The sequence below is a fragment of the Heptranchias perlo genome, chromosome 1 (genome assembly GCF_035084215.1).
Source record: "Heptranchias perlo isolate sHepPer1 chromosome 1, sHepPer1.hap1, whole genome shotgun sequence".
NCBI lineage: Eukaryota > Metazoa > Chordata > Chondrichthyes > Hexanchiformes > Hexanchidae > Heptranchias > Heptranchias perlo.
The window spans coordinates 40,848,328-40,873,084 of NC_090325.1; positions in this window are offsets into that span (position 1 = coordinate 40,848,328).

Sequence of the window (24,757 nt, forward strand, 5' to 3'; positions counted from 1 at the left end):
ACATAAATCACTAAAAGCTTGTGCACAGATACAAAAATAAATCAAAAAGGTGAATTGAATGTCAGCCTTTATCTCAAGTGGTTCAAAATTCATAAGTGAGGAAATTATGTTTCAGTTGTATACAGTCTTGGTCAGACCCGATCTGGCATATTGCTTTCAGTTTTGGGTACCGAACCTCAGGAAGAATATATTGGCTTTGGAAGGGGTACAGTGCAGATTCAGAATTATATCAAGGCTTAAAGGGTTAAGTTATGGAGCTAGGTATCATGAAGTTGGATTGTATTTCCTTGAGTTTTGAAGGCTGAGTGGTGATCCAATTAAGGTATATAAAAATAATAAAAGGATTTGAAAGAGTGGATAGAAAGAAGCTATTTCCTCTGGCGGGGGAACGAGGGGGCACAATCTTAAAATTAGAGCTGAATAATATCAGGAGGCACTTTTTCACACAATGAGTAGTGGAAATCTGGAATTCTCTCCCCTTAAAGGATATTGGGTCAATTGAAATTTTCAAGACTGAGATTGGCAGATTTTTGCTAGATAAGGGTGTCAAGGGAAATGGATCAAAGGCGGGTAAATGGAGTTGAGGTACAGAGCAGCCATGATCTAAATGAATGGCGAAATGGGCTTGAAGAGTTGAATGGCCTACTTTTAAAAAAAATTTTTATTCGTTCACGGGATGTGGGCGTCGCTGGCAAGGCCGGCATTTATTGCCCATCCCTAATTGTCCTTGAGAAGGTGGTGGTGAGCCGCCTTCTTGAACCGCTGCAGTCCGTGTGGTGACGGTTCTCCCACAGTGCTGTTAGGAAGGGAGTTCCAGGATTTTGACTTCTGTTCCTATGATTTAAGGAGGAATTGGTGTTTCCAGGTGTTGGCCATGCCTGGGAGATTCCGTTGGATATTGTGAAGGGGAAGAGCCTCTATTCAGCCCAAAAAAGGCTAATGATATAGGAGATGCTCATCTGGGATGGGGATCTCTAGGCCAGCAGTCCCTGTCTTCCTGGCCTGGCAGAAGAGCAGCAGGCTGACACGTCAAGTGGGACCAGGTGACCCAGTCCATCCAATGGCAAATGTGAAGCTCAACTTGGGGTCCAGGCTTGGGATGCAGCCTGGGCCTCCACAGACGGAGAAATGTTGATGGTAAAATTTGCCCCCCATACAAAGGGGGCTGAGGGAGCACTTGTGAGTTCTTTCCAGGGGGTGCCATGGCATCCCTTCCAAGACACGGCACTGTTTGCCACATTGTGCAGCCTCCTGCAGCAGGCAGGTGCCCAGATCCACTCTGAGTGCTGTGGGTACCTGATAGTTTATTTAAAGTAATGGCCTTCCTGTGACCCTGTGAACTTTGGTAGGGTCATCACCAGAGGTCATGGGCGGGTGCATCCTGGCACTTATGCTAGGCTTTCAGCCCTGCATAATTTCAGGACCATCAGCTCTATTGCATTTAGACACCGGCCCTTCATGTTAATCCCATGGTTGTTAAGTATAAAGCCGACTGTTCTGTATTGTGATGCTATCCTCCGATCAAAGTGACATAGCCATTGTTCAAAAACATCCCTGGTGAGGTCCATGATGCCCCAAACCTGCCAAAGGTCAGGGGGTTGTGTAGTTAGTGCACCACAAGGTGCTGGAAAATCAGCTCAATGCTGCTGGTTCCTGGGACGGGGGACGGAGGGTTCCTGGGGAATCACCCGGAAAGAATATATTCGCGCCTCATTGACCCCCATTTATAATGTGGGCCAAAACATGCACCGGTCAGCAGACTGGTATGCCTGCTTTCACTGGATGGACTGGCTGTCGATAGTGGCCGGATCTGTTCAGGGATATAGGAAAGCCCAACTTTGAGAGACCCCCCCCAACTAAAAATTTGATTGTGCATCAAGCAGTCATCTAAGAATCCAACATCTCAGGCCAGTCACGTAAGTGTGTCACCTGCCATATTCAGATTGCTCCCTAGGTATCCAGAGCACACGCCAGGACAATTAAGGAACTCATTTGAACAGGGGTGTTACATTTGCAGGCTGTTGAAACATGTATTTCCACACCCGTCCCCCTTTTGCAAGTTTCCAGTGCCAGACCTGACATGTTTCTGAGAGCTCACCATGAATAGGTAATTAGGGCTGACCCATGAAAATTCTGGGAGATTGACCTGGTGGGAAGCCATCAACTATTACACTCAGCATGTGTCTGTCGCTTTAATGCTGGGACAGAAAATTTCCCTTATTTTCCCAATGTTGGTATCCTCAAAGAAACTGGTCTCTGCTGATTATAAAGCTGTACCCATCAGTTTCATTTGAATCACCTTGAAGCCTCTGATGTAACCAATGGACCAAACCAAATTGTTGACTTCTGCGGAAATGCTGAATTCTGCTCCGGGACATACACAAGCTGACTCAGCAACGCTCACATTATAATTGAAGTGTGTCTGGCTGCAAATGGAGATCTAAAAACAAGAAAAAGAGAAAATAATTCTCTAAAACAAAGGTTTGTTTCGGCCATTTCTCCAGGGCTTCTGTTGATCTTTGGCCAAAGTTACAACAGCAGTTTGGGGAAACCCTGTACATTTCTGGCAATTCAGTGTGTTTGTGTACTTTTAAGAGGAAGGTTCTCTGTTCTTGCTCTTATATGATGATTAGTGTTTGAAACTGACCACTCCCAGAAAGGATATGAGAGATATTACAGATTATCATAGTATCATAGTAGGTACACTGGAGGAGGCCATTCAGCCCATTGTGCCAGCTCTTTGAAAGAGCTATCCAATTAGTCCCATTCCTCTGCTCTTTCCCCCAAGCCCTGTAAATGTGTCCCCTTCAAGTATTTATCCAATTCCCTTTTAAAAATTATTATTGATTCTGCTTCCACAACCTGTTCCGGCAGTGAATTCCAGATCGTTACAACTCACTGCATAAAAAAATGTTTCCTCATGTCGCCTCTGGTTCTTTTGCCAATCACCTTAAATCTGCGTCCTCTGGTTACTGACCTTCCTGCCACTGGAAATAGCTTCACCTTATTTATTCTGTCAAAACCGTTCATTATTTTGAACGCCTCTATCAAATCTCCCCTTAACTTTCTCTGCTCTAAGGAGAACAACCCCAGCTTCTCCAGTCTCTCCACATAACTGAAGTGCCTCATCTCTGGCACCATTCGAGCTGAATGGTTGTCTGGGGACATGGCAAAGGATTACGAAAGGGCTTTATTGAAAATAATTCTCTAAATCAAAGTTTTTGGCCAAGAGGATATGATTCCTTGGTTTGTTTTTGAAATATATACATGTGGAGTAGGACATCGTACTGAAAGTATTCCTCTCTAGTCGCTCTTTCTGTTTCCAAGTCAAACACAATTCTATTTAACTTTTTGTTCTCCTCTCAAATCGGTAAGGATGGCAATGCTTCCTCTGTAATTAAAACCAAGGCAATCCAGTGAAAACATTGAATACTCGTAAGTCAGGCTGCACTGACAATGTGACACAACAACACAAACAGCGGGAACAAAAAGCAAGAACACTGACCAGCTAGCTGCTGTTGGAAGGGGTGAAGCAGGTTAAATCTCTCTACTTTACCTCGTAATTTTGTTTTGTGTCTGCTCGTTACCATTAGAAGCTGCCTGCTGAGAATGCTTTGTCATCACATATTAGAGATTTATGTAGAGCTGTGTGTGTGTGTTTTCACCTGTTACATTTAAGAGTGAAGATAAAAGCTTGGGGATTTATCAGAGTAAGAAAAGACAGAACTAAACTAAAATTTCAATTACAAGACACAAAAAACAGCCCAGGAACAATTATTAATTTTTTGTATTCATTTCCATTTTCTGTTCCAACCTTTCATTTTCTTCTAAAGACAATTACTCACAGCTTCGCTAAAAAATAAATCAAATGAAATTCATTCCCATTGAAGTAACATAGGCCTGGCAGCCCTTGCCACTGCAAGAGAAAGATTATTGGTAGCAGGTCCCTGTGGGACAGCTGCTTCCCTGAGATGAGAGTCACCTCAGGCCTCTAAGGCTCCAGCAGGTGGCTGGTATCGTGCAGTTGTTCAAAGTAAAACTTACAAAACAACATGAGCTAGATTTTTCTCATTTGCAGATTCCCCGCCGAAATAGCATCAAAACTGCACTTTTGCCAGCTGGTGGTACCGAGAATCAGCCCAATTTTCATCAATTGAAAAGAAAAGCAGGTGGATCGTAAAACGGGCGGCCGATTCCCTATCACCTGTTTGGCGCTACTGCACAAGACTAATTTCACTCCCATTGTAACTTCCTGCGTTCTCCATAATAATGCAACAAAGCTTACTGCTTCCAGAAGCTGAAGGCGATGATGATGAAATGGGTACGGAAGGACCTCCCTCCCCACAGCATGAGAAATGTGCACAGGAAGGAGAGGACATGGCACAGGGCATCTAGCAGGCAGGGAAAGGAGGATGCAACTGATAGCTCAGTGCTTTCAATAAATAAAGGTTCACTCACCAAATAAAATCACTTTGCACCTGCCTATTCTCCGCTCACACCCTGACCAAGTCCCCCACTGCCAAAGGCTTCTGCCAGGTTCCTTCGTAAGACAGAAGTCTACATTTTCCCTGCCATTTTCCCAACAAAGGCAGAAAGTATGCACAGCAATGAACTCAGAACTCTTCACAAGCCATGTTTATTTCACACAATAATGCATTCTCCAAAAAGTGCTTAACATTCCAATCACCCCATCCACAATAATTTCTTATCACCATGTCTACCCTTCGTGACAGCTAACTTACTTATTGTGCTCCTAATCTACTACTCCCATAAGGTGCTTGCTCAGTGGAATGAGGTTGAGAGATGGGTGGCTGGGATGTTGCAGCTAGAGCCTCAGAGGCCTGAGGTGACTCTCATCTCAGGGAAGCAGCTGTCCCACATGACCCTGCTACCAAAAGCCTTTCTCTTGCAGTGGCAAAGGGAGCCAGGACCATGTCTGAAGCTTCCTCATATGTAGGCACAAGGCCATCCGCAAGTTTTGAAATTGAGCTTCCGATTCCCGAGTCAAAATCGTTAACGTAAATAGTGAACAGTGATCCCTGCGCTGATCCCTGTGGAACACCACTTCTCACCTTTTGCCAGTCTGAGCAGCTACCCTTAACCTCTACTTTCTGTTTTGTAGCCAGCTTGCAATCCATTCTGTCCCCTGACTCCAAGTGACCTTAGTCATGAGTCTACATTGCGGTACCTAATCCAAGGCCTTTTGAAAATCCAAATATTTGTGTTAATCCAAATTAACACAGATCAGTTGTAGTGGATACAATTATCACAGTTATGGAAGAGGACAAGGAGCAATGTAGCATAAAAATATTTAATTGGACATGGGCCAATTTCAGTGGGTTGAGAACAGATCTGGCCTGGATAAATTGCAATCAAAGATTGGCAAGCAAAAATGTAATCAAACAATGGGCAACCTTTAAAGAGGACATGGTTCTGGTACAGTTTAGGTACATTGCTCATAATTACCACCCACTGCCCTCCCTCAGCTGATGAATCAGTCCTCCTCTATGTTGAGCATCATTTGGAGGAAGCACTGAGGGAAGCAAGAGCACAGAATGTACTATGGGTGGGGGACTTCAATGTCCATCACCAAGTCTAGCTCGGTAGCATCACTACTGACCGAGCTGGCCGAGTCGTGAAGGACATAACTGCCAGACTGGGGCCGCGGCAGGTGGTGAGCGAACCAACATGAGGGAAAAACTTACTTGACGTTGTCCTCACCAATCTATTTGTCGCCGATGTATCTGTTCATGACAGTATTGGTAGGAGTGACCACCACACAGTCATTGTAGAGACGAAGTCCTGTCTTCGCACCGAGGACACCATCCAACGTGTTGTGTGGCACTACCACTGTGCTAAATGGGATAGATTCAGAACAGATCTAGCAGCTCAAAAGTGGGCATCCATGAGGCACTGTGGGCCATCAGCAGCAGCAGAATTGTATTCCAGCACAATCTGTAACCTCATGGCCCGGCATATTCCTCACTCTACCACTACCAACAAGCCAGGGGATCAACCCTGGTTCAATGAGGATTGCAGAAGAGCATGCCAGGAGCTGTACCAGGTGTATCTAAAAATGAGGTGCCAAACTGGTGAAGCTACAACACAGGAATACATGCATGGTAAACAGCGGAAGCAATGTGCCATAGACAGAGCTAAGCGATTCCACAACCAACGGATCAGATCAAAGACCTGCCACATCCAGTCGTGAATGGTGGTGGACAATTAAACAACTAACGGGAGGAGTAGGCTCTGTGAACATCCCCATCCTCAATGATGGCGGAGTCCGACATGTGAGTGTAAAAGACAAGGCTGAAGCGTTTGCAACCACCTTCAGCCAGAAGTGCCAAGAGGACGATCCATCTCGGCCTCCTCCCGATATCCCCACCATCACAGAAGCCAGTCTTCAGCCAATTCGAATCACTCCATGTGATATCAAGGAATGGTTGAGTGCACTGGGTACAACAAAGGTTATGGGCCCTGACAACATCTCAGCTGTAGTGCTGAAAACTTGTGCTCCAGAACTAGCCGTGCCTCTCGCCAAACTGTTCCAGTACAGCTACAATACTGGCATCTACCCGACAATGTGGAAAATTGCCCAGGTATGTCCTGTCCACAAAAAGCAGGACAAATCCAATCCGGTCAATTACCGCCACATCAGTCTACTCTCAATCATCAGCAAAGTGATGGAAGGTGTCGTCGACAGTGCTATCAAGCGGCACTTACACACCAATAACCTGCTCACCAATGCTCAGTTTGGGTTCTGCCAGGACTACTCAGCTCCAGACCTCATTACAGCCTTGGTCCAAACATGGATAAAAGAGCTGAATTGCAGAGGTGAGGTGAGCGTGAATGCCCTTGACATCAAGCAGCATTTGACCGAGTGTGGCACTAAGGAGCCCGAATAAAATTGAAATCAATGGGAATCGGGGGAAAACTCTCCAGTGGCTGGAGTCATACCTAGCACAAAGGAAGATGGTAGTGGTTGTTGGAGACCAATCATCTCAGCCCCAGGACATTGCTGCAGGAGTTCCTCAGGGCAGTGTCCTAGGCCCAACTATCTTCAGCTGCTTCATCAATGACCTTCCCTCCATCATAAGGTCAGAAATGGAGATGTTTGCTGATGATTGCACAGTGTTCAGTTCCATTCGCAACCCCTCAGATAATGAAGCAGTCCGTGCCCGCATGCAGCAAGGCCTGGACAACATCCAGGCTTGAGCAGATAAATGGCAAGTAACATTCGCACCAGACAAGTGCCAGGCAATGACCATCTCCAACAAGAGAGAATCTAACCACCTTCCCTTGACATTCAAAGGCATTACTATCGCCGAATCCCCCACCATCAACATTCTGGGTGTCACCATTGACCAGAAACTTAACTGGACCAGCCATATAAATGCTGTGGCCAAGAGAGCAGGTCAGAGGCTGGGTATTCTGCAGCGAGTGACTCACCTCCTGACTCCCCAAAGCCTTTCCACCATCTACAAGGCACAAGTCAGGAGTGTGATGGAATACTCTCCACTTGCCTGGATGAGTGTAGCTCCAACAACATTCAAGAAGCTCGACACCATCCAAGACAAAGCAGCCCGCTTGATTGGCACCCCATCCACCACCCTAAACATTCACTCCCTTCACCACCGGCGCACAGTGGCTGCAGTGTGTACCATCCACAGGATGCACTGCAGCAACTTGCCAAGGCTTCTTCGACAGCACCTCCCAAACCCGCGACCTCTACCACCTAGAAGGACAAGGGCAGCAGGCACATGGGAACAACACCACCAGCATGTCCCCCTCCAAGTCACACACCATCCCGACTTGGAAATATATCGCCATTCCTTCATCGTCGCTGGGTCAAAATCCTGGAACTCCCTTCCTAACAGCACTATGGGAGAACCTTCACCACACGGACTGCAGCGGTTCAAGAAGGCGGCTCACCACCACCTTCTCAAGGGTAATTAGGGATGGGCAATAAATGCTGGCCTCGCCAGCGACGCCCACATCCCATGTACGAGTAAAAAAAATGTAGACTTATTGAAGGCAGATGCAGAGGATACTATAATAGAAAATAAGGAAATGGCAGACTTGTTAAATGAATACTTTGTAACCGTTTTCACAGTTGAGGGAGAGGACAACTTACCAGTGGTACAAGGGAATCTCAAGATACATCAAGGGGAAGTGTAGGTTACAGGATTTTTGGTAAATGTTAGCATAGCCAATTTGTAAGAATAATGACTCTTTGGACTTGTTGGGTAAATGGAAATCCCAGCCTGTAAGCTGTTGAACAGACATAGAATGCCATCTGCAAGAGGGCAGAAGAAGCCTTTTTTTTATGGTAGTCAGAAGCCACAAGGCTGAGACAAAGAAAATCTCTTTATTCACTATCGCTTTGGTTTCCTTAAAACTGTATAAAAGGAGAACAAACTGATCTATTCTTGGGGGAGGAGAGGTAAACATCAGGGAGAGGCCACATGTAGAGAGAAGATGAAGAAGTGGAGGAAGATGAAGACATGGAAGAATCACATTGGTAGACATTCCAGGGCTCCCTCATCGAGAACAAAATGTTTTGGTCAACCGACATTCTGAACTGTATTTCATTTGTGAATATTGTCTAGGTCTGTTGGTTATTGTCATTTGGCAATCGAATAAAGTGCTTAGTAATCTTAGTAGCAGTTTCTGTGGTTGTTGTCTCTGCTCAAGGTTAGAACTAGTAATAAGGATATTTCCCTAAACCTAGGATAAACAAAAATAACAATAATCCTACGGAAAAACTTATTAGATTGAATATAAGCACAAAAGTGGTAATGGAGGGATCTGTACTGGGGCCTCAGCTTTTCACCATATATATAAATGACTTAGATGAAGAAATAGAGAGTTGCATATCCAAGTTTGCAGATGACACGACGTTCTGAGGCACAGTAAGTTGTGTAGATGGGAGCAGTAAGTTACAAAGGGACATAGGCATATTAAGTGAGTGGGCAAAACTGTGGCTGATGTAGTTCAATGTGGGAAAGTGTGAGGTCATCCACTTTGGACCAAGAAAGACAAATTGGAATATTTTCTTAATGGTGAGAGATAGGAGCTGTCGAGGAGCAAAGGGATTTGGGTGTCCAGGCTCATAAATCACTAAAAGCTTGTGCACAGGTGCAAAAAGAAATCAAAAAGGATAATTGAATGTTGGCCTTTATCTCAAGCGGTTCAGAATTCATAAGTGAGGAAATGATGCTTCAGTTGTACACTGCCTTGGTCAGACCCGATCTGGAGTATTGAATTCAGTTTTGGGCACCGCACCTCAGGAAGGATATATTGGCCTTGGAAGGCATACAGTGCAGATTCACCAGAATTAAACCAGGGCTTAAAGGGTTAAGTTATGAAGCTACGTTTCATAAACTTGAATTGTATTTCCTTGAGTTTCAAAGGTTGAGGGGTGATCTAATTGAGGTATTTAAAATAATAAAAGGATTTGTTAGAGTAGATAGAGAAAAGCTATTTCCTCTGGTTGGGAAACAAGGGGGCACAAGCTTAAAATTAGAGCGAGGCCGTTCAGGGGTGAAATCGGGAAACGTTTTTTCACAGTCTTAAAGTTGGAGCTGAGTAAAATCAGGAGGCACTTTTTCACACAATGGGTAGTGGAAATCTGAAATTCTCTCCCCCAGAAGGATAATTAAAATTTTCAAGACTGAGATTGACAGATTTTTGCTAGATAAGGGTGTCAAGGGAAATGGATCAAAGGCGGGTAAATGGAGTTGAGGTACAGAGCAGCCATGATCTAAATGAATGGTGAAACGAGCTTGAAGTGCTGAATGGCCTACTCCTATTCCTATGCCCCTATGATTTAGGGAGGAATTGGTGTTTCTGGGTCCTGGCCATGCCTGGAGATTTCTGTTGTGTATTGTAAAGGGGAAGAGCTCCACTCAGCCCAAATGGCCAATGATATAGGAGATGCTCATTTGGGATGTGGATCTCTAGGCCAGCAGTCCCTGTCTTCCTGGCCTGGCAGAAGAGCGGCAGACTGACACGTCAAGTGGGACCAGGTGACCCAGTCCATCGAATGGCAAATGTGGAGTTCACCTTTGGGTCCAGGATTGGGATGCAGCCTAGGCCTCCACAGACAGAGAAATGTTGATGGTATAATTTTCCCCCCATACAAAGGGGGCTGAGGGAGCACTTCTGTGTTCTTTCAAGACACGGCACTGTTTTCCACATTTTGCAGCCTCCTGCAGCAGGCAGGTGCCCAGATCCACTCTGAGTGCTGTGGGTACCTGATAGTTTATTTAAAGTAATGGCCTTCCCTTGACCCTGTGAACTTTGGCAGGGTCATCACCAGAGGTCATGGGCGGGTGCATCCTGGCACTTATGCTTGGCTTTCAGCCCTGCATAATTTCAGGACCATCAGCTCTATTGCATTTAGACACTGGCCCCTCATATTAATCCCATGGTTGTTAAGTATAAAGCTGACTGTTCTGTATTGTGATGCTATTCTCCAATCAAAGTGACATAGCCATTGCTCAAAAACATCCCTGGTGAGGCCCATGATGCCCCAAACCTGCCAAAGGTCAGGGGGTTGTGTAGTTAGTGCACCACAAGGTGCTGGAAAATCAGCTCAATGCTGCTGGTTCCTGGGACGGGGGACGGAGGGTTCCTGGGGAATCACCCGGAAAGAATATATTCGCGCCTCATTGACCCCCATTTATAATGTGGGCCAAAACATGCACCGGTCAGCAGACTGGTATGCCTGCTTTCACTGGATGGACTGGCTGTCGATAGTGGCCGGATCTGTTCAGCGATGTTGGAACTCCCGACTTTGAGACCCCCCCCCCCACCTAAAAATTTGATTGTGCATCAAGCAGTCATCTAAGAATCCAACATCTCAGGCCAGTCACGTAAGTGTGTCACCTGCCATATTCAGATTGCTCCCTAGGTATCCAGAGCACACGCCAGGACAATTAAGGAACTCATTTGAACAGGGGTGTTACATTTGCAGGCTGTTGAAACATGCATTTCCACACCCGTCCCCCTTTAGCAAGTTTCCAGTGCCAGACCTGACATGTTTCTGAGAGCTCACCATGAATAGGTAATTAGGGCTGACCCATGAAAATTCTGGGAGATTGACCTGGTGGGAAGCCATCAACTATTACACTCAGCATGTGTCTGTCGCTTTAATGCTGGGACAGAAAATTTCCCTTATTTTCCCAATGTTGGTATCCTCAAAGAAACTGGTCTCTGCTGATTATAAAGCTGTACCCATCAGTTTCATTTGAATCACCTTGAAGCCTCTGATGTATCCAATGGACCAAACCAAATTGTTGACTTCTGCAGAAATGCTGAATTCTGCTCCGGGACATACACAAGCTGACTCAGCAACGCTCACATTATAATTGAAGTGCGTCTGGCTGCAAATGGAGATCTAAAAACAAGAAAAAGGGAAAATAATTCTCTAAAACAAAGGTTTGTTTCGGCCATTTCTCCAGGGCTTCCATTGATCTTTGGCCAAAGTTACAACAGCAGTTTGGGGAAACCCTGTACATTTCTGGCAATTCAGTGTGTTTGTGTACTTTTAAGAGGAAGGCTTTCTGTTCTTGCTCTTATAAGGTGATTAGTGTTTGAAACTGTCCACTCCCAGAAAGGATATGAGAGATATTACAGATTATCATAATATCATAGTAGGTACACTGGAGGAGGCCATTCAGCCCATTGTGCCTGTTACGGCTCTTTGAAAGAGCTATCCAACTAGCCCCATTCCCCTGCTCTTTCCCCATACCCCTGTAAGTGCTCCCTGTACTCATGAAAAATATGCAGGGAACACATGCTAATTATTATAATGAACAGACGCTACTGAGTCCGGTGGGGTCAGTTCCCACTCTCCGGCCTCGATTTTAACTCAGGGTACCTTCAGGGCGGGCAGGGTCTGGGGCAGCTGGGAATCCCCCACAGAAAGCTGAATGTGAGGCCCAGGTCATTTTTGCTCCTGGGCCTGATATAAATGTGTCTGCACTTTGTCCTGCTCAAAGCCGGCAGGAATTATGTCAGTGCCAGTGGGCGGCGGCAGGGGCGGGAATGTGAAATTGGGTACGATTCTGACATTGTCAAGGATCCAAGGGAACGGTCCCTGGCATAAGGTTACCAGAACCATAGAACCATAGAAAAGATACAGCACAGAAGGGGGCCATTCGGCCCATCGTGTCCGCGCCAGCTCAAAGAACAACCAGGTGCCCATTCTAATCCCACCTTCCAGCACCCGATTCGTAGCCCTGCAGCTTACAGCACTTTAGGTGCGGGTCCAGGTACTTTTTAAAAGATGAGAGGGTCCCTGCCTCTATCACCAATTTGGGCAGCGGATTCCATACACCCACCACCCTCTGGGTAAAAAAGTTTTCCCTTATGTCCCCTCTAATCCTTCCGCCAACCAGCTTAAATCTATGTCCTCTAGTTCTTGAACTCTCCGCTAGGGGAAACAGGTACTTCCTGTCTACTCTATCTGGGCCCCTCATAATTTTGTACACCTCAATCAAGTCTCCCCTCAGCCTCCTCTGCTCCAAGGAAAACAACTCCAGCGTATCCAATCTCTCCTATTAGCGGCAATTTTCAAGCCCTGGCAACATTCTTGTAAATCTTCTCTGCACTCTCTCCCGAGCAATTACATCCTTCCTATAATGTGGTGACCAGAACTGCGCACAATACTCCAGCTGTGGCCTTACCAGTGTTTTATACAGTTCTATCATTGCATCCCTGCTTTTGTATTCTATACTTCGGCTAATAACGGAGAGCATTCCGTATGCCTTCTTCACAACCTTATCTACCTGCACTGCCACCTTCAGGGACCTGTGCACATGCACTCCAAGGTCTCTCACTTCCTCTACCCCACTCAATATATTCCCGTTTACTGCGTATTCCCTTTTACTGTTTGCCCTCCCTAAGTGCATTACCTCACACTTCTCCGGGTTGCCACTTGCCACTTTTCCGCCCACTCCATCAACCCACTGATATCTTCTTGGAGTCTACAGCTATCTTCTTCACTATCAACTACACGGCCAATTTTTGTGTCATCTGCAAATTTGCCAATCATGCCCCCTACATTCAAGTCCAAATCATTAATATACATTACAAACAGCAAGGGACCCAACACTGAGCCCTGTGGCACACCACTGGAAACGGATTTCCATTTGTAAAGACATCCATCGACTTTTACCCTTTCTTTCCTGTTACTGAGCCAATTTTGGATCCAATTCATCACATTTCCCTGTATCCCATGGGCTTTTACCTTTCTGACCAGTCTGCCATGTGGGACCTTGTCAAATGCCTTACTAAAATCCATGTAGACAACATCCACTGCATTACCCTCATCAATCCTCCTTGTCACTTCCTCAAAGAATTTTATCAGATTTGTAAGGCATGACCTTCCCTGAACAAATCCATGCTGACCATCCCTGATTTAACCGTGCCTTTCCAAGTGACAGTTTATCCTCTCTCTCAGTATTGATTCTAATAGTTTGCCCACCACCGAGGTAAGACTGACCGGCCTATAATTGTTCGGCCTTTCCCTCGTACCTTTTTTAAACAATGGTACTACGTTTGCAGTCTTCCAGTCCTCCAATACCTCCCCTGTATCTAGTGAGGATTGGACTGCAGCGGTTCAAGAAGGCTTCCACCTTCTCAAGGGCAAGTAGGGATGGGCAATAAATGATGGCCTCGCCAGCGACGCCCACATCCCATGACCGAATGAAAAAAAAGATCCTCAGAGCATCCGTTATTTCCTCCCTGGCTTCCTTCAATAGTCTAGGAAACAATCCATCCGGCCCTGGTGACTTATCAACTTTCAAGGATTCCAGTCCCTCTAGTACTTCCTCTCTCTTATCCAATATTTCACACCTTTCCTCTTTAACTACTACGTCCAGATCATCCCTTTCCTTTGTGAATACGGAGACAAAATATTCATTTAAAACCCTATCCACATCCTCTGCTTCTACACACAAGTTACCTTTATCATCCCTGATAGGTCCCACCTTTTCCTTAGCTATCCTTTTGTTCTTAATGTACTGATAAAACATCTTTGGGTTTTCTTTAATCTTACTAGCTAATATCTTTTCATACCCTCTCTTGGCTTTCCTTATTTCCTTTTTTACGTCATCCCTGTACTTTCTGTACTCCTCTAGGCTATCTGCAGTATTTAGTTTTCTGTGACAGTCATAAGCTTTCTTTTTCTGCTTTATCTTGCTCCGTATACTTCAATACAACCAGGGAGCTCTAAATTTGGCAGTGCCACCCTTTTTCTTTGAGAGAACGTGTCTGCATTGTACCTGTAGAATTTCACTTTTTAATGCCTCCCACTGGCTTGCCACTGATTTCTCCTCAAGTAGTTGTGTCCAGTCCACTTCTGCCAAATCCCTCTTAGTTCTGTCAAATTTGCCTTCCCCCAATTTAAAACGTTTGCTCCTGATATAACTCTGTCCTTTTCCATAATAATGCTAAAACTAACTGAATTGTGGTCACTATCCCCAATATGATCATCCACTGTCACTTCACCCACTTGCCCATCTTCATTTCCCAGGACTAAATCCAGAATTTCATCCCCTCTTGTTGGGCTTGTCACGTACTGGCTAAAAAAGTTCTCCTGGATACCGATCAAGAATTTTGCACCCTCTGTGCCCCTCACACTGTTTGAATCCCAGTTGATGTTAGGGTAGTTGAAGTCCCCTACTATTATTGCCCTCTTACTTTTGCACTCAGAAATTTGCCTACATATTTGTTCTTCTATCTCCCTTTTGCTATTCGGGGGTCTATAGTACACTCCTAATAGTGTGACTGCCCCTATTTTATTTCTTAGCTCAACCCATATGGCCTCGATTGATGATCGATTTAGCATATCATCCCTTCTCACAACTGTAATTGATTCTTTAACCATTAATGCTACCCCTCCTTTTTTATCACCCAATCTATCCTGCCTGAAAACTCTATATCCAGGGATATTGAGCTGCCAATTATCCCGCTCTTTAAGCCAGGTTTCCATTATAGCAATGATATCATGCTGCCATGTGTCTATCTGTGCCCTTAGCTCATCTGCTTTGTTTGTAATATTCCTTGCATTGAAGTATATACCATTTAACCCCGTCAAATTCCTGTGCTGAATACTATATAATCTTTGCTTCTTTTGCCTTTCTGAGTCGCTAACTACATCACTAACTGCTTTTCTACTTCCCGTTTCCTGGTCTGAATTTGTCCTATCTGTACCTGCCCTTTGATTTAAACCCTCCCCAACAGAACTAGCAAATGCCACCTCGAGGATATTAGTCCCAGTTCTGCTTCGTTGCAACCCGTCCAGCTTGAACAGGTCCCGCCTTTCCCAGAATCGGTCCCAATGCCTCAGGATTTTAAACTCCTCCCTCCTACACCATCTCTCAAGCCACGCATTCATCTGGTCCATTCTCCTATTTCTGCTCTCGCTAGCACATGGCACTGGGAGTAATCCTGAGATTACTACCTTAGAGGTCCTGCTTTTTAATTTATTTCCTAACTCCCTATATTCTGCTTGCAGGACCTCATCTCTTTTTTTACCGATGTCGTTGGTACCGATATGGACCACGCCCTCTGGCTGTTCACCCTCCTCCTTCAGAATGTCCTGCAGCCGCTCTGTGACATCCTTGACCCTAGCACCAGGGAGGCAACATACCATCCTGGAGTCACGTTTGCGGCCGCAGAAACGCCTATCTGTTCCCCTTATGATGGAATCTCCTATCACTATTGCTCTCCCATTCTTACTGATGGGAGGGGGGTCGCTAAAGAGGGAAAGGAAAGGCCGAGGCTAGGGAGGCCCAAGATTTCCTTGTGGGGCACTGAGCAGCACTTCTGCTCCGCGTGGTCCTCAAAGCATCCTCACAAAATTTTTTTGAAATAATTACCTTGGCTTCTTCTGGCCACTCTGTTGCCCCTGCCAGGTTTTGCTGTGGGACTCTCGCAATTTCAAGTAAAAATTGTGTTAAGGCACCGATGCCCTTATCGGGTCACGACTTCAGCATATTTTGTGGGCACCTGCCTACCTGGGATGGGCGACCCAGGATTATAATGTCCCTGGTTAAAGTGGCGGAGACCAGGAACACATCAGGAATGTGGCACGAACCTCCCGACAGGCATTTTAACTGTCCACACATCTCATTCGCACCAGGCAAGCTGGGTTAAAATTGAGACTTCCATGTGCAAGACATCCCATTCGTGCAACAGTCCCAGCTGCATTTTTACCAGGATTGCGAACGAGCGTTACCTTTCCTGAAGTTTGCATTGGGCTTGATTGGAGTAGTGGAGGAGGTTAAAATTGTAACGGTTAAAGGGAACAGGAGGGAAGTTGAAGTGAGCTAAACAGAGATCAGCATTATGTTTGAAGATATAAAGGAGATATCCAGCAAATCAGTCACCAATACTGCATTTGTGTAGGAGACTATACTATGATAAATACAATATATGCTAGAGTGGAGGATTAATACGTAAATTGCTGTCTTGCGTGGAAAGGGTGTTTGGAGTCATGGACAATACTACAGGGAGAGGCAAGTGGATAGTATAGAAAAGATACATCTGGAAAAGTGGTACCATGGATGAGGGGTTTCAGTTATCTGGAGAGACTAGATAAGCTGGGATTGTTCTCCTTGGAGTAGAGAAGGTTAAGGGGAGATTTAATAGAAGTGTTCAAAATTATGAAGGGTTTTGATAGAATAGATAGGGAGAAACTGTTTTCACTGGCAGGAGGGTCGGTAACCAAAGGTTACACATTTAAAATAATTGGCAAAAAAGTCAGGGGGAGATGAGAATTTTTTTACGCAGCGAGTTGTTATGATCTGAAAGGGTGGCGGAAGCAGATTCAATAGTAACTTTCAAAAAGGAATTGGATCTCTACTTAAAAAGGAAATATTTGCAGGGCTATGGGAAAAGAACAGAGGAATAGGACTAATTGGATAGCTGTTTCAGAGAGCCAGCACAGACACGATGTGCTGAGTGGCCTCCTTCTGTGCTGTATGATTCTATGATTCCATGATTATGATAGTAGGACAAGGAGCTATAAATTTAAACTTGTAACAGGTAAATTTAGGACTGACATCAGGAAGTTCAGATACAAAGAGTGATCAACAAATAGAACAAATCCCGAATGGAGTAGTGAAGGAGAAAGCCCTGGAATCATTTAAGAAGCAATTGGCTGCTACAATGGGGGTACTTTAGGGCCATTCTAGATAGATGTATTAAATTGGCAGAATGGTCTTACTCGTCTATAATTATCTTGTGATCTTGAGATCTGTTATGGCTGCTTGAGAAAGTACTTTGGAAAAGACAGCCAGAAGTCAAGGTAGAGAAGAGTAAACAAGGGTATGGTGGACTGAATGGTCCATTCATAAAGAAGCGGGGGGAGGAAATGAGAGAGCGGAAGCACATCTGTCGTGTATTTTTTTAATCATTTTTTGCTTCAGCCTGGGAAATAGATCAGAGGAACAAAAAGCATAAACAGAAAATACAAATGCAAAACACGAAAGAAAATACAACCTACTTTCATTCTTGTTTTCTGTTCTGGCTTTTAAATTTCATCCTAAGACAGCTACTCAGAGCTCCAGTAAGAAACAAACAAAATGAAACCAATTCTCATTTGTATCTAGCAGTCTTTGAGCCAAACTATCATAATCAATAATTAATTTGTGATTGGCTTACCATTACATTATGTTGCATAATCAATTAATTCATCCTTACTTACTGTGCTACTGTTCCATTTAATTAACAATTACTAGAAAAGAAAGTTGTGGTTCTAAAATTCACTTTGCACTTTCTGCTATTTTAGCATTTCACCCAACGCAAAGTCAGTTGGCAAATTATTATCTTAGTGATGTTGACGTTGGAACACAACACAAAGGCTGCAGGCGAATATTTGGTTGATAAATGCTCTTCTCCACTCTGAGTCACCTGAACTAACATCTTATAAAGAGCAAAAGCAGCAGATTGTAAATCAAAAAAGCTATAAAACTCAATGATTTTGTTTTCGCCCTAACATGTTGTGTTAAAAAAAAATTTACAATAGTTATGTCAAAAATAGATTTTATTGAACCACTGCTGCCTTTCTTTCTAACATTGTTGTCAATGTTAATTTATAACCGATATGCTAAACTATTAAACACTTTCATTGTGCATTGAATGTGATTTATTTGGTTGCTAAACAGAGAGATACTGGTGTTGCAAATTATTAACAGTAAATATTGTAAACTGAGAGCGCACAGATTGCAATGCAACTTTGGTTTAGTTTTGGCCTGCATTGGGTAGGGTGGGGGTGGGTTGGTGGTGAGGACTTAAAGTACTCCATGGGTTAGAAAACTCTTCAGGAATCCTTCCATAACAACAGTCAGCATTTTAAAAGATAATAATTGTGTGAAGTGCTTTGAGTCATTTCAATGTGAAGAGGCACCACATAAATGGAAATATCTGGTGCTTACTTTGTATGATATTAGTGTATAAGCACTTTTTGCACTATTTTAATGGAATCCTTCATCATTTGTTTAAGATGGTTAACATCTCGAATAATATACTGGGTAAAAAAATCTCATACAAATGTTGAAGTAATTTTCACATTCACCATCTGAGCAGTAATAAATCGCCTGCTCGTTGTAGAACCTGCTTGATTTTCATCCCATTGAAATCAGTGAAAAGAGGAGGTGAAGGAGTCAGCCATATAATAATGACTTAGGCTTGGGTGTACAGGGCACAATTTCCAAATTTTCAGATGACACAAAACTTGGAAGTGTAGTGAACAGTGAGGAGGATAGTGATAGACTTCAAGAGGATATAAACAGGCTGGTGGCATGGGCGGACACGTGGCAGATGAAATTTAATGCAGAAAAATGCAAAGTGATACATTTCGGTAGGGAGAACGAGGAAAGGTAATATAAACTAGAGGGCACAATTCTAATAGGGGTACAGGAACAGAGAGATCTGGGGGTATATGTGCACAAATCGTTGAAGGTGGCAGGGAGGTTGAGAAAGCGGTTAAAAAAACATACGGGTTCCTGGGCTTTATAAATAGAGGTATAGAGTGCAAAAGCAAGAAAATCATGATGAACCTTTATAAAACATTAGTTTGACCACAACAGGAGTATTGTGTCCAGTTCTGGGCACTGCACTTTAGGGAAGATTTGAAGGCCTTAGAAAGGGTGCAAAAAAGATTTACTAGAATGATACCAGGGGTGAAGGATTTTAGTTACGTGGATAGAGTGGAGAAGCTGGGGTTGTTCTCTTTGGAACAGAGAAGGTTGCGAGGAGATTTGATAGAGGTATTTAAAATTATGAAGGGTCTAGACAGAATAGATAGAAACCGTTCCCATTGGCAGAAGTATCAAAAACCAGAGGGCATAGATTTAAGGTGATTGACAAATGAACCAAAGGTTACATGAGGAAAATTATTTTTAACCAGCGAGTGGTTATGATTTGGAATGCACTGCCAGGAGGGGTGGTGGAGACAGATTCAAACATGGCTTCCAAAAGGGAACTGGATAAGTATTTGAAAGGAAAAAATTTGCAGGGCTACGGGGATAGGGCGGCAGAGCGGGACTAGCCGGATTGCTCCTGCATTGTGCCGGCATGGACTTGATGGGCCAAATGGCCTCCTTGTGTGCTGTAACCTTTCTATGATTCTATGATTTCCAACTATTAGAGAAATATGGAGGAAGATCTATGGAGAACTTCTCCAAGGAATGGCATTACCCCAATTAATGTGAGTGAGGTCTCCCATTGCAGCCTGCATTGAGCCATTTGCAAACAATTGGAGAGGAATAGTCACATTGACTGCATAAACTGCCTTCAACCCCAGGCCAACAACTTTGCCACTCGTAGTGCTTTTCCTTCCTCCTACCTGGTTCTGGTCTTTATTGTTCGCTCCCTTCCTTCTCCTTTTTTCAAAATACTGGACAAATTGAAAGTTTAATTTCCTGATCTGGTCAAGCGCTTTACTCTGGATGCCCTAGTGCTCCATTGTCTGGCCTGGTTGCGTGCTTTACACTGCCATCTGTCTAATTATCATATTTATCAACCCGCCTGAGTGTCCCACTCTCTGAGCTCCCCATGTGCCCTGCTTCCCACCTGTCCAATTGCTTCGTTCCTTGGTCTGCCACAATGTTCCACTAACTGGCCTGCCCGCATTGCTCCATTCCCTGCTGCACTGATAACTCCCAGTACCAAACTGATTGTGAGCAAAAGATTGTCCCACCTTTTCCAAAGAGCCGACACAGGCACGATGAGCCAAATGGCCTCCTCCTGTGCTGTACCTACTACGATACTATGATACCCAATCCGGGCCAAATGACTCAGATAGATAAGCCAACGATGTGTGTATTTGATTTTTTAAAAAATTGCAGCCAAAATTGAGACCTGGATATAATTAGAATACATATGGAAGGGATTTCATGCTTATGGATAACGTCACAGAGTAGCAGCATGTAAACAAGGAACCCAAGTGTCAGTCTTGGTTCAGTTGGTAGCGCTCTCATCTCTAAGTCAGAAGATCGTGGGTTTAAGCCCCAATCCAGAGACTTGAGCACATAATCTAGACTGACACTTTAGTGCAGTACTGAGGGAGTGCTGCACTGTCAGAAGTGCCGTCTTTCAGATGAGATGTTTATCCAAAGCCCCATCTGCCTTCTCAGGTGGACGTAAAAGATCCCATGGCACTATTCAAAGAGCAGGGAGGTTTTCCTGCTGTCCTGGCCAATATTTATCCATCAACCAACATCACTAAAACAGATAATCTGGTCATTTATCTCATAGTTGTTTATAGGACCTTGTTGTGTGCAAATTAGCTAACATGTTTCCCTACATTACAACAGTGGCTACACTTCAAAAGTACTTAATTGGCGGTAAAGCACTTTGGGACATTCTGAGGTTGTGAAAGGCACTATTTAAATGCAAGTTCTTTCTTTTGTTTCTTGTTAACCAAATGGGGCCAAGAATGGAACCTATGGATACTTCTGAGGCATGGGGCAAGAAACCAATGCAGGGGATGTGCTGCCTATGTTGGGTTAAGTAGAGGTGGAACCAAGTATTGGCAGTGCCATAGAAGTGGACCACAGATGAGGGGCAGTAGAGGCAAATGAAGTGATTGACCATGTGGACTATGTGTACTGTGGAGAGGCTAAAGAGAAAGGGGTTGTAGGGGGGGGAGTATTGGGAACATGCCACAGGACCAAAGAATGTCACTGATAACCTTTGACCTGTGATCCACTTCAATAACACTGCAAATGTTTAAATGTTTAGTTCCACTCTTACCTGTCTCAGTCCTGAGGGCAGGGCACAAACTGGATTGACAGGATTCATTCAGGAGCAGTGCATACAGCACTAGGTGGCATTGGCTTATTCAAGGACTTTAGAAAAGAACAAGAGATTAGAGATGTGGTGGTAGTTGAAGAGGACAAAAGGGTTGAGTGTTGCATGAAAGATGAGAATCTTAGCTCAATGGTAGCACTATCATCTCTAGGTCAGTAGGTCAGTAAGCCCCACTCCAGAGACTTGAGCACAAAATCTCGGCTGATACTTCAGTGAAGTATTGTCAGAGTGCTGCACTGTCTGAAGTGCTGTCTTTCAGATGAGACATTAAACCGAGGTCCATCTGCCATCTTAGGTGGACGTAAAAGAATCTATGGCACTATTTGAAGGGGAGTTCTACCACTGCACCAGCCAACATTTATTCCTCAAGCAACATTTATCTCATTGCAGACTTTGTTGCGTGCAAATTGGCTGCTACATTTGCCTATATTACAACAACTGCACTTCAAAAGTACTTCATTGGCTGTGAAGCACTTTGGGAGACCATGAGGACATGTAAGGCATTATACAAATGCAAGTTCCTTTCTAAAGAAAAGGGAGAGCGTTGGATGACATACAGATACAAGAAGAAAAACACTGAGAGAAATAGACAGAGAGAGGGAGAGGTAGAGAGATAAAAAGAAAAGTCAGAAGAATACAGAAAAAGTGGGAGATGTAGATGAAAGAGCAGACAGAACAAAGGAAAAGCTCAGCGAAATGGAGAAAAAATTAGAAATAATCAGACAAAAACAGAAGGAAGCAAAGACAATTATAGAAAGGGTGTGAAAATTATTGAAAGAGAGATAGAGAGGGAACAGAAAGAATGGAACTCCAACACAAAAATAGAATGAGAGACAAATAATTGGAAAACAGTATAAGCTAAGAGATAGTTACAGGAAATGAGAGAGATGCAAAGGTAAGCTTTTGTCTTCAGCATACCCTCGGTCTCAGTTTATTTGATGGATTTGATTTTAACTGACTTTCTTCAGATTTTAAGATGGTTCATTCATGTCAAACTTCAGCGTTTGCTTGTCAGTGTTTACTGACAAAATTCACCATAGGATTTAAGCTTCTTGTACTGCCTCAGAATGCTTTGAGGTGAAGCTCTTCCACTCATACACGGCCCATCAGTGTAACCAGGGCCACATTAACAGGTGGTTCTGGCTTCGGTGCTCACAAGAATACACGAACCTCCCAACACATAACCAAAATACACGTAATAGTGCTATATATAAGTAAAAACATTTGTGGATCTGAGGAATGGAAATTATTATAATTTATACATGCATTCTAACAAAAAAAAACTCAGAATGGAATAAGAGAAATAGGAACAGGAGTAGGCCATTCAGCCCCTCGAGCCTATCCTATCCCTTAATACCTTTGGTTAACAAAAATCTATCCATCTCAGATTTAAAATTATTAATTGAGCTAGCATCTACTGCTTTTCGTGGGAGAGAGTTCCTCCACACTTCTACCACAATTTGCATGAAGAAGTGTTTCCTAACTTCTCTCCTGAATGGCCTGGCTCTGATTTTAAGGTTACGTCCCCCACCAACAGAAAAAGTTTCTCACTATCTACCCAATCAATTCCTTTCAAAATCCTAGACACCTCAATCAAATCAGCCCATAATCTTTTATATTCCAGGGAATACAAGCCTAGTTTATATAATCCTCCCTTATAATTTAATCCTTGGAGCCCTGGTAACATTCTGGTGAATCTGCGCTTCACTCCTTCCAAGGCCAATTTCATAGTATAATTGTATGAGACAGCATAGAAGAAGGCCATTCGTATCATTGTGCCTGTGCCGGATCTTTGAAAGAGATATCCAATTAGTCCTACACACCCGGTTCTTTCCCCATAACCCTGCAATTTATTTCCCTTCAAGTATTTATCCAATTCCCTTTTGAAAGTTACTATTGAATCTACTTCCACCACCCTTTCGGGCAGTGCATTCTAGATCATAACAACTCGCTGCATAAAAAAATGTTTCCTCATGTCGCCTCTGACTCTTTTGCCAATCACCTTAAATCTGTGTCCTCTGGTTACCAACCTTTCTGCCACTGGGAACAGTTTCTCCTTATTTACTCGATCAAAACCATTCATGATTTTGAACGCCTCTATCAAATTTCCTCTTAACCTTCTCTGCTCTAATAAGAATAGCCCCAGCTTCTCCAGTCTCTCCACATAACTGAAGTCCCTCATCCCTGGCACCATTCTAGTAAATCTCTTCTGCACCCACTCTAAGGCCTTGGCATGCTTCCTGAAGTGTGGGGCTAGAATTGAACACAATACTCCAGCTGAGGCCTAACCAGTGTTTTATAAAAGTTTGGCATAACTTCCTTGTTTTTGTACTCTATGCCTCTATTAATAAAGCCCAGGATCCCATATGCTTTTTTAACAGCTTTCTCAACTTGTCCCGCCAACTTCAAAGATTTTTGTACGAACACCCCTCGGTCTCTCTATTCCCGGACTCCCTTTAAAATTGTATCATTTAGTTTATATTGTCTCTCCTCATTCTTCCTACCAAAATGCATCACTTCACACTTCTCTGTGTTAAATTTCATTGACCATGGGGGTGATTTTAAACCCCAAGAACAAGTGGGTTGGGGACGGGTGGGAGTTGAAAATAGTTGTTTTTTGGGTCGCGACCGCAACCCGGCTTTATTTCCGGGTTTAACGTCGGCGCGTAAAAGTACAGGCTTCCCACTGGGAATGCAAAGTCCGATAATTTTGCAGTTGCGACCCAAAAAAACAACTATTTTCAACTCTCACCAGCTCCCAACCCACCTGTTTTTGGGGTTTAAAATCACCCCCCATTTGTCTGTCCATTTCACCAGTCTGTCCATGTCCTCCTGAAGTCTGTTACTATCCATCACATTGTTTACTACATTCCCAAGTTTCGTGTCATCTGCAAACTTTGAAATTGTGCCCTCTATACCAAAGTCCAGGTCATTAATATATATCAAAAAGAACAGTGGGCCTAATACTGACCCCTGGGGAACACCACTGTATATTTCCCTCCAATCTGAAAAACAACCGTTCACTAGTCTCTGCTTTCTGTCCCTTAGCCAATTTTGCATCTACGCTGCTATTGTCCCTTTTATTCCTGTGCTTTAATTTTGCTAACAAGTCTATTATGTGGTGCTTTATCAAATGCCTTTTGAAAGTCCATATATGCAACATCAACTGCATTATCCTCATCAACCCTTTCCGTTACTTCATCAAAGAACTCAATAAAGTTCGTCAAACACTATTTTCCTTTAACAAATCTGTGCTGACTTTCATTTATTAGCCCATGGTTTTTCAAGTGCCAATTAATTTTGTCTCGGATTATTGTCTCTAAAAGTTTCCCCACCACTGACATTAGACTGACTGACCTGTAATTGTCGGGTTTATCCCTCTCCCCTTCTTTGAACAGGGGTGTAACATTTGCAATCCTCCAGTCCC